General features: G+C 45.5%; 1 long non-coding RNA gene across 3 annotated transcripts in view; it reads right to left on the bottom strand.

Moving 5' to 3' along the window:
* Positions 1-12,210, bottom strand: part of LOC134157044 (uncharacterized) — an 84,066-nt gene extending 71,856 nt beyond the window's left edge. For all 3 annotated transcript variants that reach the window (XR_009962166.1, XR_009962164.1, XR_009962165.1), the window contains exons 1-2: positions 11,874-12,210; positions 6,460-6,634 (exon numbers count right to left, since the gene is read on the bottom strand). This is a non-coding gene — a long non-coding RNA (uncharacterized LOC134157044). The remainder of the gene's footprint in view (positions 1-6,459; positions 6,635-11,873) is intronic.
* Between the last annotated feature and the right edge of the window lie 217 nt (positions 12,211-12,427).

The raw sequence follows: 12,427 nt of genomic DNA, 5'->3' as shown, positions 1-12,427 counted from the left end.
TACACCTCCACGGCAGGTTCCTGCTACCTGAATTACTAGTTTACAGGGATTACGTTATGTTCCCAACCTCACAACACGTTGTATACTCAAGAGGTAGCTCTTAAATACGTCTCCCATCTCTTTAGCAGCTCTGGAAAAGCCAAGTGAGATGGTTCTTGGAGGGAAAGACAAAAGTAAAACAATGAGGCAAAGAGTTCTCTTTCAAACGGGTCAATTACATCCTGTATTAACGCTTCAGAAAACTTACTGTCACACCCTGTGCCAGCGGCTCACCACCCTCACAGTTAATAACCTGCTAATACCTCATCTAAATCTGTCTGAGGTCTTTCCATTTTACTGCCAACACTTCAAAGGGAAGAGACCCCATCCCTTCATCCTTGCTGGGAGCAAGAGGCCACCCGGGGACGGAGACGCCAAGGGCCGGGTTCACCCATTGGCGCTGCCGCCGGACCCCGGCACGGGGCGATCCCTCGGGCCTCAAGGGGAGCTCCGGGTCCCGGTCCCGAGCACAGCGCGCACGGCCGCGGAGCGCGGGGAGGAGCCGCTTTGCGCTGCCCGCTCCATTGGCTGCGCGCACGGAGCCGGGGCGGGGGGGGCACAGCGCGGCCTCCGGAGCAGGCGCGCAAATAAAGGCGGAAGGTTGCGGGCAGCACCTGGATGGAGGGGGCGGAGCGGCTCCCCCCGCGCCCCGCCGCCTTCTTAAGGTCCACGGAGCTGTTTTGGTGTGAAGGGGGCTCCGCGCGCCTCTGCCCCTCGGCAAAGGGACCGCGCGCTCCATCGCTGGGATTCTGTTCAAAAGCACCAAAAAAAGGAAGAAAACTCCCCGAATTGAGCCGTTCTGTTTCAGTTTCCTGCCTCCTTTAGGCTTTTTTTTTTGGTTGTTATTTTTGTTTTGGTTTAAAGTTCAGTAAAGCAGTTGCAAGCCAGGATTGGTACCTAGTTAACCACGGCAGGTGAGTGAACGCTACGAACACGTGCTCTGATGTGGTGTGTGAACCTTGTGGGATCGCTTGGTGTGGAGATGGGGTCTGGGGAAAGAGGCTGTAACGAGGTGCATTAATACCCTTCATCCAGGAGATGCTCATTCCCTATGAGCATCAATGCCGCTGCTCTTTGCTGAGCGGAAACTTAGGCCAAGAAATGGCTTTTAACGGGAAAAATGCAAACTTCTTAAATGGTAATAGGTTTAAACTTAAACAGCGGAGATTTAGGTTGGATATAAGGCAGAAGCTCTTCCCTGTGAGGGTGCTGAGGCGCTGGCACAGGGTGCCCAGAGAAGCTGTGGCTGCCCCATCCCTGGCAGTGCTCAAGGCCAGGTTGGACACAGGGCTTGGAGCAAGCTGCTCTAGTGGAAGGGGTCCCTGCCCGTGGCAGGGGGTTGGAGCTGGAGGAGCTTTAAGGCCCCTTCCAACCCAAACCAGGCTGGGATTCCCTAGAGGTATTTTAAGTCAGAAACAATAGCGAAGTTATTCAACACAGCAACTGATCAGACATGGAAAGGTACTTCCTAAACTGGCAAGAATCACTGGCATTTAAGAACAGTGTAATTCTATTAGAACCCATGGCCTTGCTCTGTATCTACAGCAGCGCAATGAGTACCAGGTGTAAGCTGCCATCTAAGTCATCTTTTATAAGAATTTAGCTTGGTTTCAACCAGTTGATTCTTCTCTTTTCTATGCAAATCACTCAAGAGGTTTTCTTACCTATCCAGCAATGTCATGAAAAAGTGAAATATTTAACAAAGTAGTTGTATTTGTTATTTTCATTATAGGAAAGTTTTAACTTGCTTTGGTTTGACAAGTTTGCTACGGTATTGACCTCCAAAGTCCTGTATTGCTATGTGGCACTGCAGATGCTGAAGTATTAAGCTAGGCAAGCTCTTCCTTGAAGGGGCAGAGCTTATCTCCAGGAGCAGAGAAGCCAGTGGGCTCAGGTTGCTTTGTTTGCCGTTCTGTGGATGTCTTGTTCATGCTGGCTGTTCTGTACCAGCAAAAGAGAAGCATCCAAAGGCCTTCGCACTCACTTTCAGAACAGACCATCATGAGCTTTATAAATTACTTCAGCTACTGCTCTAAAAACCAGGTTCCTCTCCAAGAGCAATGCACAGTGGTAAAGCCAACTACACATTTAACTTCTTACTATGTTGTCAAACTGGCTCAAAAGAGAAATGCAAAGTTATTTTCCCTTTAAAAACAAAGAGCAGCTAATCTCGGGCAAAAGCTTTGGACAAGTGGGAAGGTAATGCCAGAGCAAGAGAGAAAATGGAAACCCTTGAATGAGCAGCAGATGATACCTTGAGTAGGAATGTTCCCTAGGAAAGGCCCAAACCAAGGTCATTTTCAGACAACACCAGGATAAGGAAGGGGTTGCAGAAGACTGTTGGCTCTGGAAGGCTCACTTAGCATCAGATCTGAGCTTCAGAAAGCAGCTTTGATTTATGCTTACTTTTGAATACAAGCTTATGTTCCAGTAAAACAAGTTATTCACTATTTTCTAACCAGGATTATGAGTTACTGGCACTTTTGAGAGCACACAGGGCATTGCACTGCAAGTTTCAGGAGCTTGCCATTACCAGGCCTAATGCAAAGTCCATTTAATGTAACGATTGCAACAGACTTTGGCTCAGAACATCTACTTCTTAGTTCCGCTACAAAGAAATATAGGAAAATTAGCTCCCTTTAAAGTTCAGGGAAGTCCAATACAATTCCATCTGACCTTTAGTTAAAGGTTTGCTGCTTCTGAGGATGCAGCAGATCTTCACTACTGCTCAGGTAGATGTAAGACTGCAGCTTGACTCTTAGGACTTCTCCCCAGGGAGGAGCAAAAAACAAGTGGTATCTCATGAAAAAAACCCATCCTGGTACCCTTTAATTTACTTTACATGGGTGGTTCGGGACTGAAAAGGGGAATTAGCTGGTGGTGGGGGGTCCCTGGAGCTTGTATTTCAAGTTTTTATTCTCACTGTTTTAATGTAAGATGTTGTTGATAAGCATCTTTACTTAATCTGAGCTGTTCCTGAAGGAAGACAAAGCCTTGAACTGTTTATCTGCTCTCTTGGGCTTTGTGGATTCCAGGCATTAAGTGGTTAATAGCTGGAAGCTGTGCATTAGGCATTTATGGTGCTAAAGCCAGTTGTAATTTGCCTGATAAAAGGCATTTCAAATAAGCCAGGATTGCATAGAGGAATTTCAGTTGATGGGTTTCTGCCTGGGCCACCCTTTCTCAGGACTTACCCAAAAGCTTTTAACATGTCTTGACAAATGAAGGGAGAGGCTTCAATGCAGCAACAGACAGCAGGTTTATATTTAAAAGCACAAGCGAGAGAGAAACACCCTGAACTATTTGTTCTGTTAAATCCTCTATCAGCACCTACATAGCGGGGGGGTTTGTGGGTTGGGTTTTAGGGGGGTTTGTTAAAACACAGGTAAGCATTCCAGTTCAGGTCTCTGCATCCTGACCTAACTTTTCCCAAGCTGCAAAGTACAAAGAAATGAGAAGTGGAAATTTTCAGCTATCCAGGTGCATGGAAGAGTTGCCAAAGCACATTGCCACTCCAAACTGGAGCCTTCATTTCACCAGGCACTTTGAAAGACCCAGTTTTCCCAGGCATCAAAGAGACAGGAGCTGTGACCCGGGTCCCTGTGAAACAAAGCCACCCAAATCGGAAACAGTATTTGCCATTCCTTCCTGGGACATGGTCAACTTTCATGTCACTCATGGGATTTATGCCATTCAGGGCTGATTTCCCCCCACCTCCCCACCATGTTTGATTCTTTATCTGAGAAGCAACACGCAATGCTGACTATACGCATTATACTCGCACTTCAGTATTAATTTTACAGGTACAAAAATGGATATATCTTAAATACTTCAATCCATAATCACATCCCTTTGCAAGAATCTCAAGCATCTTTACTGCGCTGATGGGTTGGGATGTTTTTTGGGAGGGAATATTTCTAACAGTCTTCATTTTCTTTATTTTTGTCTCTTTCACAGATTGCAAGTTCTTTGGAAGAGGCTACACATCTGTTAGAGGGTTTGGACAGTGCTTAGCTTAACTATTTGAATCTTCATAGTGCCTCAGGGCAATCCCATAATATATATAATCCATTTCACCGCTGCACTAAGGTGTGTGCATGAGCAGTGGCAGCTTGGCAATGCCATGTTGGGACAAGCAGTATGTTCCTTGCTCTGCTATCTGCCTGTGTTTTACGAGAAGCCTGAAGCAAGGAGACTCCAATTAGTGCATCATGTGGGGCTCTGACTAAGTGAGATTATTTCTCCCTTATCTAGGCTAAAGGGAAGTAGTAGCTTAACACATTCTCATTATTGCCAAAGGTCTTTAAAAAGAACCAGCATGTATAAGAAAATTGCCTACTGACATTCTTTGGAGTTTGCAAATTCAGGGATTTAAGGCCAGGATGATTATCTTGCTGGACCTCCCTTGCAAAAGCCATAAAAGCTCAAAGCCTTGAGCATTTAATTTGGAGAAGCTCCTGGCAGTTTGAGACCTTCAAAAGATGGAGAACTGGCATATCCTTTGGTAAGCTGTTCCCACAGTTCACATTACAAAGTGTACCTGGCTACTTGTTACAAGGTAAAATTAAAGGGAATTCTAAAACACAGGAGCATGGGGAGGGAAAAAGAGCAAATTAAACTTTCAGCCCATAGCATCCCCATAAGCACCGATGGTAGAGTTGCACATCTACACACAAGTCACACATGCAGGTGTACCAGCTGTCCCTAAAAGGTATGTTAGCACGTGACACGCTCGCCTGCGTTTTCCGAGTGAAATAAGGACGATCCATGGATTCTGTTGTCCTTCATTCCACCGGAGTCTGTCTCATACCTAACCAGATTTCAGTGGAGTGAAGCACAAGAGACATGGAGATGAATCAGCAACAAGAGGAACTGCTTCTCACTGACAGAGCAGGGGAACTGCATGGAAGTTTGGATACACCATGGATCCAAACAGAGCGGGTGTGCTGGGACACGGGGAGCAGCAGTACACGAGCAGCTCAGTAATCTGAGCATTTCTTGAACAGCTACAGTAAGAACCCATTTTAAGAATGTACTTACTTTCTGCATAATATGTAAGGATTAAAAGCCTACAAAGACCACAAGCTGCTTTCTGGAAGGCTCAAATACCTCATTAACAGGAAATTCAACCCTAATGTGGAAAAATGAGATGTGCAACCTCACCACTTGCAGTCACCTTCCCTCTAGGAGGGTCTATCCAGTAAAGAAACCAGGATGTACTGTTGTTTCAGCACACTTGTATCGCCCCATTTCCCTCGAGATCTTTCTCTCCAGATTCACACCAGCACTGCCAGGCTCCTTTCAACTCTCCTGCCACTCTGTCTTCAGAATCTGGCAAAAATCTATTAACGTTTTAGACCCATTTATTTTGTAATAAAGGGAATGTAAATAAGATTTAAGTTGAGGGAGAATTCAGATTTTTCAAGCTGAGCATGAGATGGATCTTTTCAGGTGTCAGTGTAAATTCCTTGAAGGTTAATGCAGCTTAAACATATTTGATGCATAAAAGTGTCACATCTAATACTAATCACTCACCAATTGTAATTGCCTTTGCAAAGTTCTCACTTCCCCAAGACAAATGCACCCAGAAATTAGGTCTGGCAAATATAAAACAAAACACAAATAATGTCCTCCTACCATAAGGACACATTATTTACTTTGATAGATTTAGTACCAGATTTCAAGAATTTATTGTGCTGTATTATTTCTCAGCTGCCTGCCTAATCCTTCCTTCCCCCTCTTATCTGACTGACTTTAGAAGCATTCAAAAACTACTCGCTGATGGCTTTTCTTACCAACACAGACCTGTGAAGGGTTTGCTCCTTGGAAAGCCAACAGCCAGCTTCCACGTACAGTGGCGCTGAGCTCTTCCAGTCAGCAGTGTGAGTTGTCAAAGCTTTCAGCATTGATTTCCAGGTTTGTTCTTCAGCATAACCCACACCTTGCGTTGGGTATCTTACAAAAAACAATTTCCCTGGTTAATGTTTCAAAGTTGTAATTATTTCTTTTGAGAAGGAGTGCAACAACAGGACCACAACACATTTTCAGACCAGAATCTAGCCAACCTTATCCCGTTTCAGTTTTCTGTACTTTCTTACCCATCTACTACTCCATCTCTGTGGGTATCTTTAAATACCTAATGAAAAACAAACCCAACTCTTGAGATCTTTTCCTAAAGTATTTTTCTTCAGGGCATCCCAGAACAAAGACCTTAGCAAGCCATTCCTTAGCCTTGTGGTGGTGATTGATGGTGGGGGGTAACAAGAACACCAGCAACAAACTGGGGTTTTTCCCCTGTTATCTTTTAGCAAGACAGAGTGAAAATGCAAGAGAGCAAGTACCATGCGTGAAACATAACAGATGAAAATGCACAAGTTTGCTTATTTTCCAATTAATGGTAATAAAATAAAGGGAACTCACCTTCCCACTGCCTGGGCAGCAACAGGGCCACAGGGAAGGAGCCTGTGCTGGGCTCTGCTTGGTTCTGCTGCAGATCCACGATGCTGCACTTGCCACTTCCTCGCCCTTCCATCATCCCCAGCTGGCTTCAGCTTCCCAGGCATGAGAGGCCTTCATTTGTAGGGCACTGTGAGCTCTATGGATGAAGACAGAAATATAGTTGGGTATTAATGATATGCTAGGGAATAATATTTACAGCCCTACAAGCAATATATTACTTAGTCATTTGTTCTTCCCCCCCCCATGTGAAGGACACTTTGGCTAACAGCTTTCCATGCATTAAAGCAATGAATATAATGAGACAGCAGCCAAACTGCCAGAGACACACATTGCTCTGGACAAGTCTTTGTCAATACACTGTGCAGTCAGCAAGACTGCTTTAAGAGATGACAGGTGCTGTGTAAATGCAAGCTCCTTATCAAAGGAGCCACGGCTTGTTGTTCACACTGATGTAGTACCAGAGACAGGAAAAACTCGAGTTACTCCTTAGAGTAATATGAGCAGTCTGAAGACTGAATATTTCTAGACCTTAGAAAGTAACTGATGATACAGAGCTAGCAATTCAGACAAGAAAAACTTACCCATTGAAATGGGTTGATTTGGGGCATACCTGAGACACGGGTTACTAACAGCCCCAGGATCAACTTCACAGAGCCCAGAAAATAAACCAGACAGGGTGCCCAGAGAAGCTGTGGCTGCCCCATCCCTGGCAGTGTTCAAGGCCAGGTTGGACACAGGGGCTTGGAGCAAGCTGCTCCAGTGGAAGGGGTCCCTGGCCGTGGCAGGGGTTGGAGCTGGAGGAGCTTTGAGGTCCCTTCCAAGCCAAACCAGGCTGGGAGTCTGTGATTGTATGAAACATGGTAGCTGAGTCTATCAAGAGAGATGTCACTCTCTAAAAGGGCACATTAGCAAGAACAAGAAGCAGGCCAACTGCTCTGACTTCAGAGATGGCATTTCTTAAACTCCCGTTACAAAGACACGCAAGCCCCAAACAAGCGCTCTGACACTGGCAGCTTCATTATTTCACCTTGTGAAACGTGAGCTGCTCCACTCCCACAAGGGCTTTGCTCAGAAGCCACAACAGAATCCTCTGCATGCGCGAGTATCTGCTGCGCTGAGGTGCACTACAACACCCCAAGCACAGTCTAAGCTGTAGCTGGCACAGGTAAGGAAAATCATTGCATGTAACTACCCCAAGCAGGGCAATGCTTTCACTCAAGCTGTGTTTACTGGGCACTAAAAAGGCAGCAAGTGCACAGGCACTCCAGTCTCGCTGTCAAATAACACCACTGGCATGAGCTACAAGATGCCCAAAACGGCACAAACCCAGCAAAATCTCTGTCCTTGTTGAGCCTTTCCCATAGGAGGGTGAGAACGCGATTGAGCCAAGCTGAAAGGCCAGGGACACACCTAGAAAAGCCAGCAGTTTTCAGCCTGTTTAATGGCTGCATTTCACTGCTGTGCCTAAATCCCTTACCTAAAGTAAATTTTCCTCCAGGAGGCAGCGAGGCCTCCGTACAAGCCCTTTCTTTGGCTTGCTTCAGACAAACATTGCCTTGCGTGTGGCGTTAACTTCGCAGAGCTCTGAAGCCGAGGGGAGGTTTGGATAAGAGGCCCTTTAGAAACCCTTTACAAATGTAGCTTTGATTGACTGACTGATTGAACTTAATTGCAGGCATTCTCTTAATTGTACACTTAATTACTGACACTGTGTCAAAAGACTTCTGCTGCAGCACCTGGAGGACAACCTTGCAAGTGCCAGTCAAAGGCAGCTGCACCAGGCATCAGGGAGGTGCTGCACGTTGCTACAGCTTGGAAAGGGGAAAAAATCATAATATTTTAATAACATACAATTAGGGTTTCACCCACCCTCAAGCACGCGTGTGCACATACACACAATCACAGATCTCTTTGCAGGGAGGGCATCCAATACATCAGGAAGAGAAAAGGAACAAAGAGTGATAATTATGGGCCCATGTGATAGTGCCACCCTTTTGTGGTCTCTCTCAGCATCACAGCGCTGGGAGCTGCAGGGGGAGGGCAGCATGCCATGGGCTTTGGCAGGAGCCATACAGCTGCTGGCCACCCCCAAGTTAGTAACTCCAGATCTTGTCTGTTAAAATTGGAACCAGAAATAAACCCCACGATACTCATTGAAAGGTTAAAACTGAATATTCTCAGCAGCAAGTTTGGGGCACTGCAGGCCTGCCTGCCAATAGCACTGCATGGAGCACAGATAACAGCGTTCTCACCGTTTGCAAGAACGTTATTGAGAAGTACAGAAGCCATAATCACAGACAAATGAGTACTTTAGTGAATTCAAAATTAAAGCCATACTACAAGAGGTTGTATGTGTAGTGTATCAGATGCACGAATAAGCAGAAGCTGAACTGGATGTGTGCATTCCCCCCCCCCCGGGTGTTTTTACCTAATCTTGCTATTAATTAGATGTGCTACTCAATACAAATAAGTAGCTGTAGGGTATTAGAGATGCTTCCACTACCGCTGCATGTGAATCATTGCGGGAATCACAGAACCCTCAGTGCATTTATTCTTACTACATTTCCAAGCAGTAGCTCTGTTATTCCTGCCAAGGATCCAAGCACACAGACTAACCTATAATTCTTACAGAATCCCAGACTGGACTGGGCTGGAAGGGACCTTAGAGCTCATCCTGTTCCAATCCCCTGCCACGGGCAGGGACATCTCCCACTGGAGCAGCTTGCTCCAAGCCCCTGTGTCCAACCTGGCCTTGAGCACTGCCAGGGATGGGGCAGCCACAGCTTCTCTGGGCACCCTGTGCCAGCGCCTCAGCACCCTCACAGGGAAGAACTTCTGCTTTATCTCCAACCTAAATCTCCTGCATTTCAGTTTAAACCTGTTAAAACCTCTTAGTCTGGGAAGTAACAAACTGGCACAAGCTCTGGCTCTGCTGGACCAGAGCAAGCCTGAAAACAGTCTGGATACACAGGTCTGGGTAGAAAATGGATTATCTTCCAGGCAAGAGCAGCTATGGATTTCAAGCATCTCCAAAATCAGGGCTATACAATACACAGCATATCAGAGACCCTACAAATGCAGCCAGCTCAGGCGCTGATACATACCTACATTCCCCTAAAAACAGAAACACAAAGCAAAACAGAGCCCACCAGAACTGTACAGCCACCCAAGATCGGAATTGTTTTCCGCCCACATAAATGCAATTTGCTCCCAACACCTGGAGCCTTGTTAATTTACCTGTGACAGGTTGCTACACTTAATTGCCTTTGACAATTGGTAACATTTTAACACCTCCTTTAATGCACCAATTATGAGAACGCTCTTCGGTGCGGGAAAGAGAACAAAATAGATGGGTGAGCCTCCAATGCAAAACTCCTCTGCAGGTATTGTCATGAAGAGCTTAAAGAACAACCCCCAGAGAGACCATCCTGACTTCGTTTGGCTCCCACTGCAGACAGACAAGCTGTGTTTGCTCTGCTCTCTGGTCCTGCCCCTCCTGGTGCTGGGCTGTGATGGAACAGCACTGTGGAATTAATTACAGGGAGAAGTGCCGAGCATTTGCTTCCCTCCATTGCTGGCACTTGATGTTTTATTGATTACTCCTGTATGCTAAACAAAGTACATCCTAAATAACTCCTGTTTCCAAACTGGGCGAGACATGATGGGCATAGGAACACAGAACCACCTCTTCCAACTACACAGGCTCCTGCCTGTCCAATGGAAACCTTCATTAGGCTACAGCTTTGCAGAATTGCTTTGATGTAGCATGACTGCAAGTGCTGGCTGCAGTTTGGCGGCCACTCTCTCCTAGCAGAGACCTGAGGCTGCATTTAACAACTACAATGAGTTGAACAGAGCAAGGGAACCTTGCTGCTGCTGGGCAATACTGCAGAACCCAGCTGTAAAATGAGTGCCAGAGGGAAACTGATGGCTCCAGCTCCATGTAGAGTACTCCAGTGAGAGACTGGGCTCTCTCTCACATCCCCAGCACAACTAATACTGTTATACTGTGTTTCCTTTACAACAGCAGCTTTTCAGTTCTTTGGGTCAGGACACGATATGGATGCCGATGGGCATTTGCTGCCCAGTTTGTGCCCGGCTCCCAGATGAACAGAAAACAGAGAGCACCGACCCAGCTGTGGGAAGCACCCATGGGATTTCATCCCTTTGATGTGGTTTTAGGCTCAGGGTGAGTCCCACCACAGGCTTCACATCCAAAATGGGGTGTGCAAGTGTAATGACCCATTTCCACCTCTACTGGAATATTCTCTGCTGGATTATTTCCTTGGCAAGTGTATAAATGCCAAGCTCATTTCATTCTCACTGCATCTCAGTGTCTCCAAGAAGGAAGGGGATCCTGCCCTTGCTCACAGTGATCTCTCCATGTGTCTTCTCTCAGGGAAGTGTAAACCAGGAGTTAAGTTGGAAGCAAGCTCAGCACCCGCAAAGCCAGCCCAAACTGGCTTCTCCAAAAGAGATAGTGAAGTCTTAATGCTGGATAGAGCTTGCAAATAAAGCAATGTTTTATTAAACTACTACTACATTTTGATTGAATGGCATTTGGACTACATAGGAGCAGACATATTCCTGAAAGTAATTGGTTTTCCACATCTGCTTTCCTTTCTAATTGGACTAATTACTTCAGTGTAGGATCATGTTCACTACTCTCCAGAAAGCGAGAAACCTTGATTTACAGTGAGAAGAGCAGCAATTAGAGAGAATTAATTCATACGGCAACATCTAAATAAATCATATTATGAGAAGACAGCAATGTAATTATTGTGACTGGTGACTCCCTTGTGGAGAAACATCATCCTTAAGCCTAAATCAAGCAGCTGAGTTCCCTGAGGAATCCACCACAACTCTTCCAATTTCACAGAGCATGTACTACCAGTTTTAGCTTTAAGACCTAATTGAGGTGCATTGTCAAAAACAATAGGGTCTAACACTCCTCAGGCAGCTTAGAAAGAACAATCACATCCTTGACAACCCCGTGGTTGTATTCCGAATCAAATGTGTGTTCAACAGCCACAGATAACATATGCCACCAGCAGCTTCCCATCAAAGGTGCATGAATTTTATGGCTGTAATACCCTCCATGATGAGCCAGGCTTTTCTTCCTCTCCAAACCCAGATGGCTGATTAAAAGGCTTAGCGAGGAGAACATGCTGAACTACAGGGTTTCAGAAGATGATCCTGCTCCACACACTGATAATTTATCTTCCTACTTATACATTAGCAAGCTGGAGCTACATTCTTAATGGCAATCAAACATTTATTTGCTACTCTGGCAAGTGGTGAAAGGCATTTTACAAAGGTAGAGCTCCTCCATCTGCTTATTAGTGCTCTCCTTAACATCATGCTCATCAACTCACCAGGAACTTTGGTGTGCCTCTCACAAATGCCTCTTTCTAAGGCAAACGCTACCTTCTTCTCATATTGCTCACGTACTTCCAGAAGAAACCCACAATGCCTTTTCCTGGGAGGAAGAGACCATTTCCTCACATAAAACAGCACTGAATTTTCTGTGCAGGAACTCCATGGCTTAGAGTTTGCCATATCAAGAGCTAGCTCTAGGCATGGAAGCAGAATAACCCAGTACTCCACCTGATTTCATTAGCTTTCTTAAGACAGTTATTCTACTACAGGCTGCCTCTGTACAGCTCTCACCCTCTGAATTAGTAGTGAGCATTCCCCACAAAAGTAGTAAGAGACACTACTTTTACATGTTAGCTAGTCACTGGTTTATACTATCAGATTACATGCACAAGCATGACAAGAATTAGCATAATATGATGTTATACTTTATGTCCACAACCTGACACATCATCCATCCCTTGCATCAAGAAAGCCAAGTTTCACATCCAAACAATTACCCTCTTTTAGCAAATGCTTGATCCATTAGGAATTAAGGTGATAAATTGTCAGT

The sequence above is a fragment of the Pezoporus occidentalis genome, unplaced genomic scaffold (assembly GCF_034315485.1).
Source record: "Pezoporus occidentalis ecotype Australia unplaced genomic scaffold, CSIRO_AGI_Poc_V1 ctg92, whole genome shotgun sequence".
In the NCBI taxonomy this organism is placed as follows: Eukaryota; Metazoa; Chordata; class Aves; order Psittaciformes; family Psittacidae; genus Pezoporus; species Pezoporus occidentalis.
This window is presented reverse-complemented; position numbering and strand designations above follow the sequence as displayed.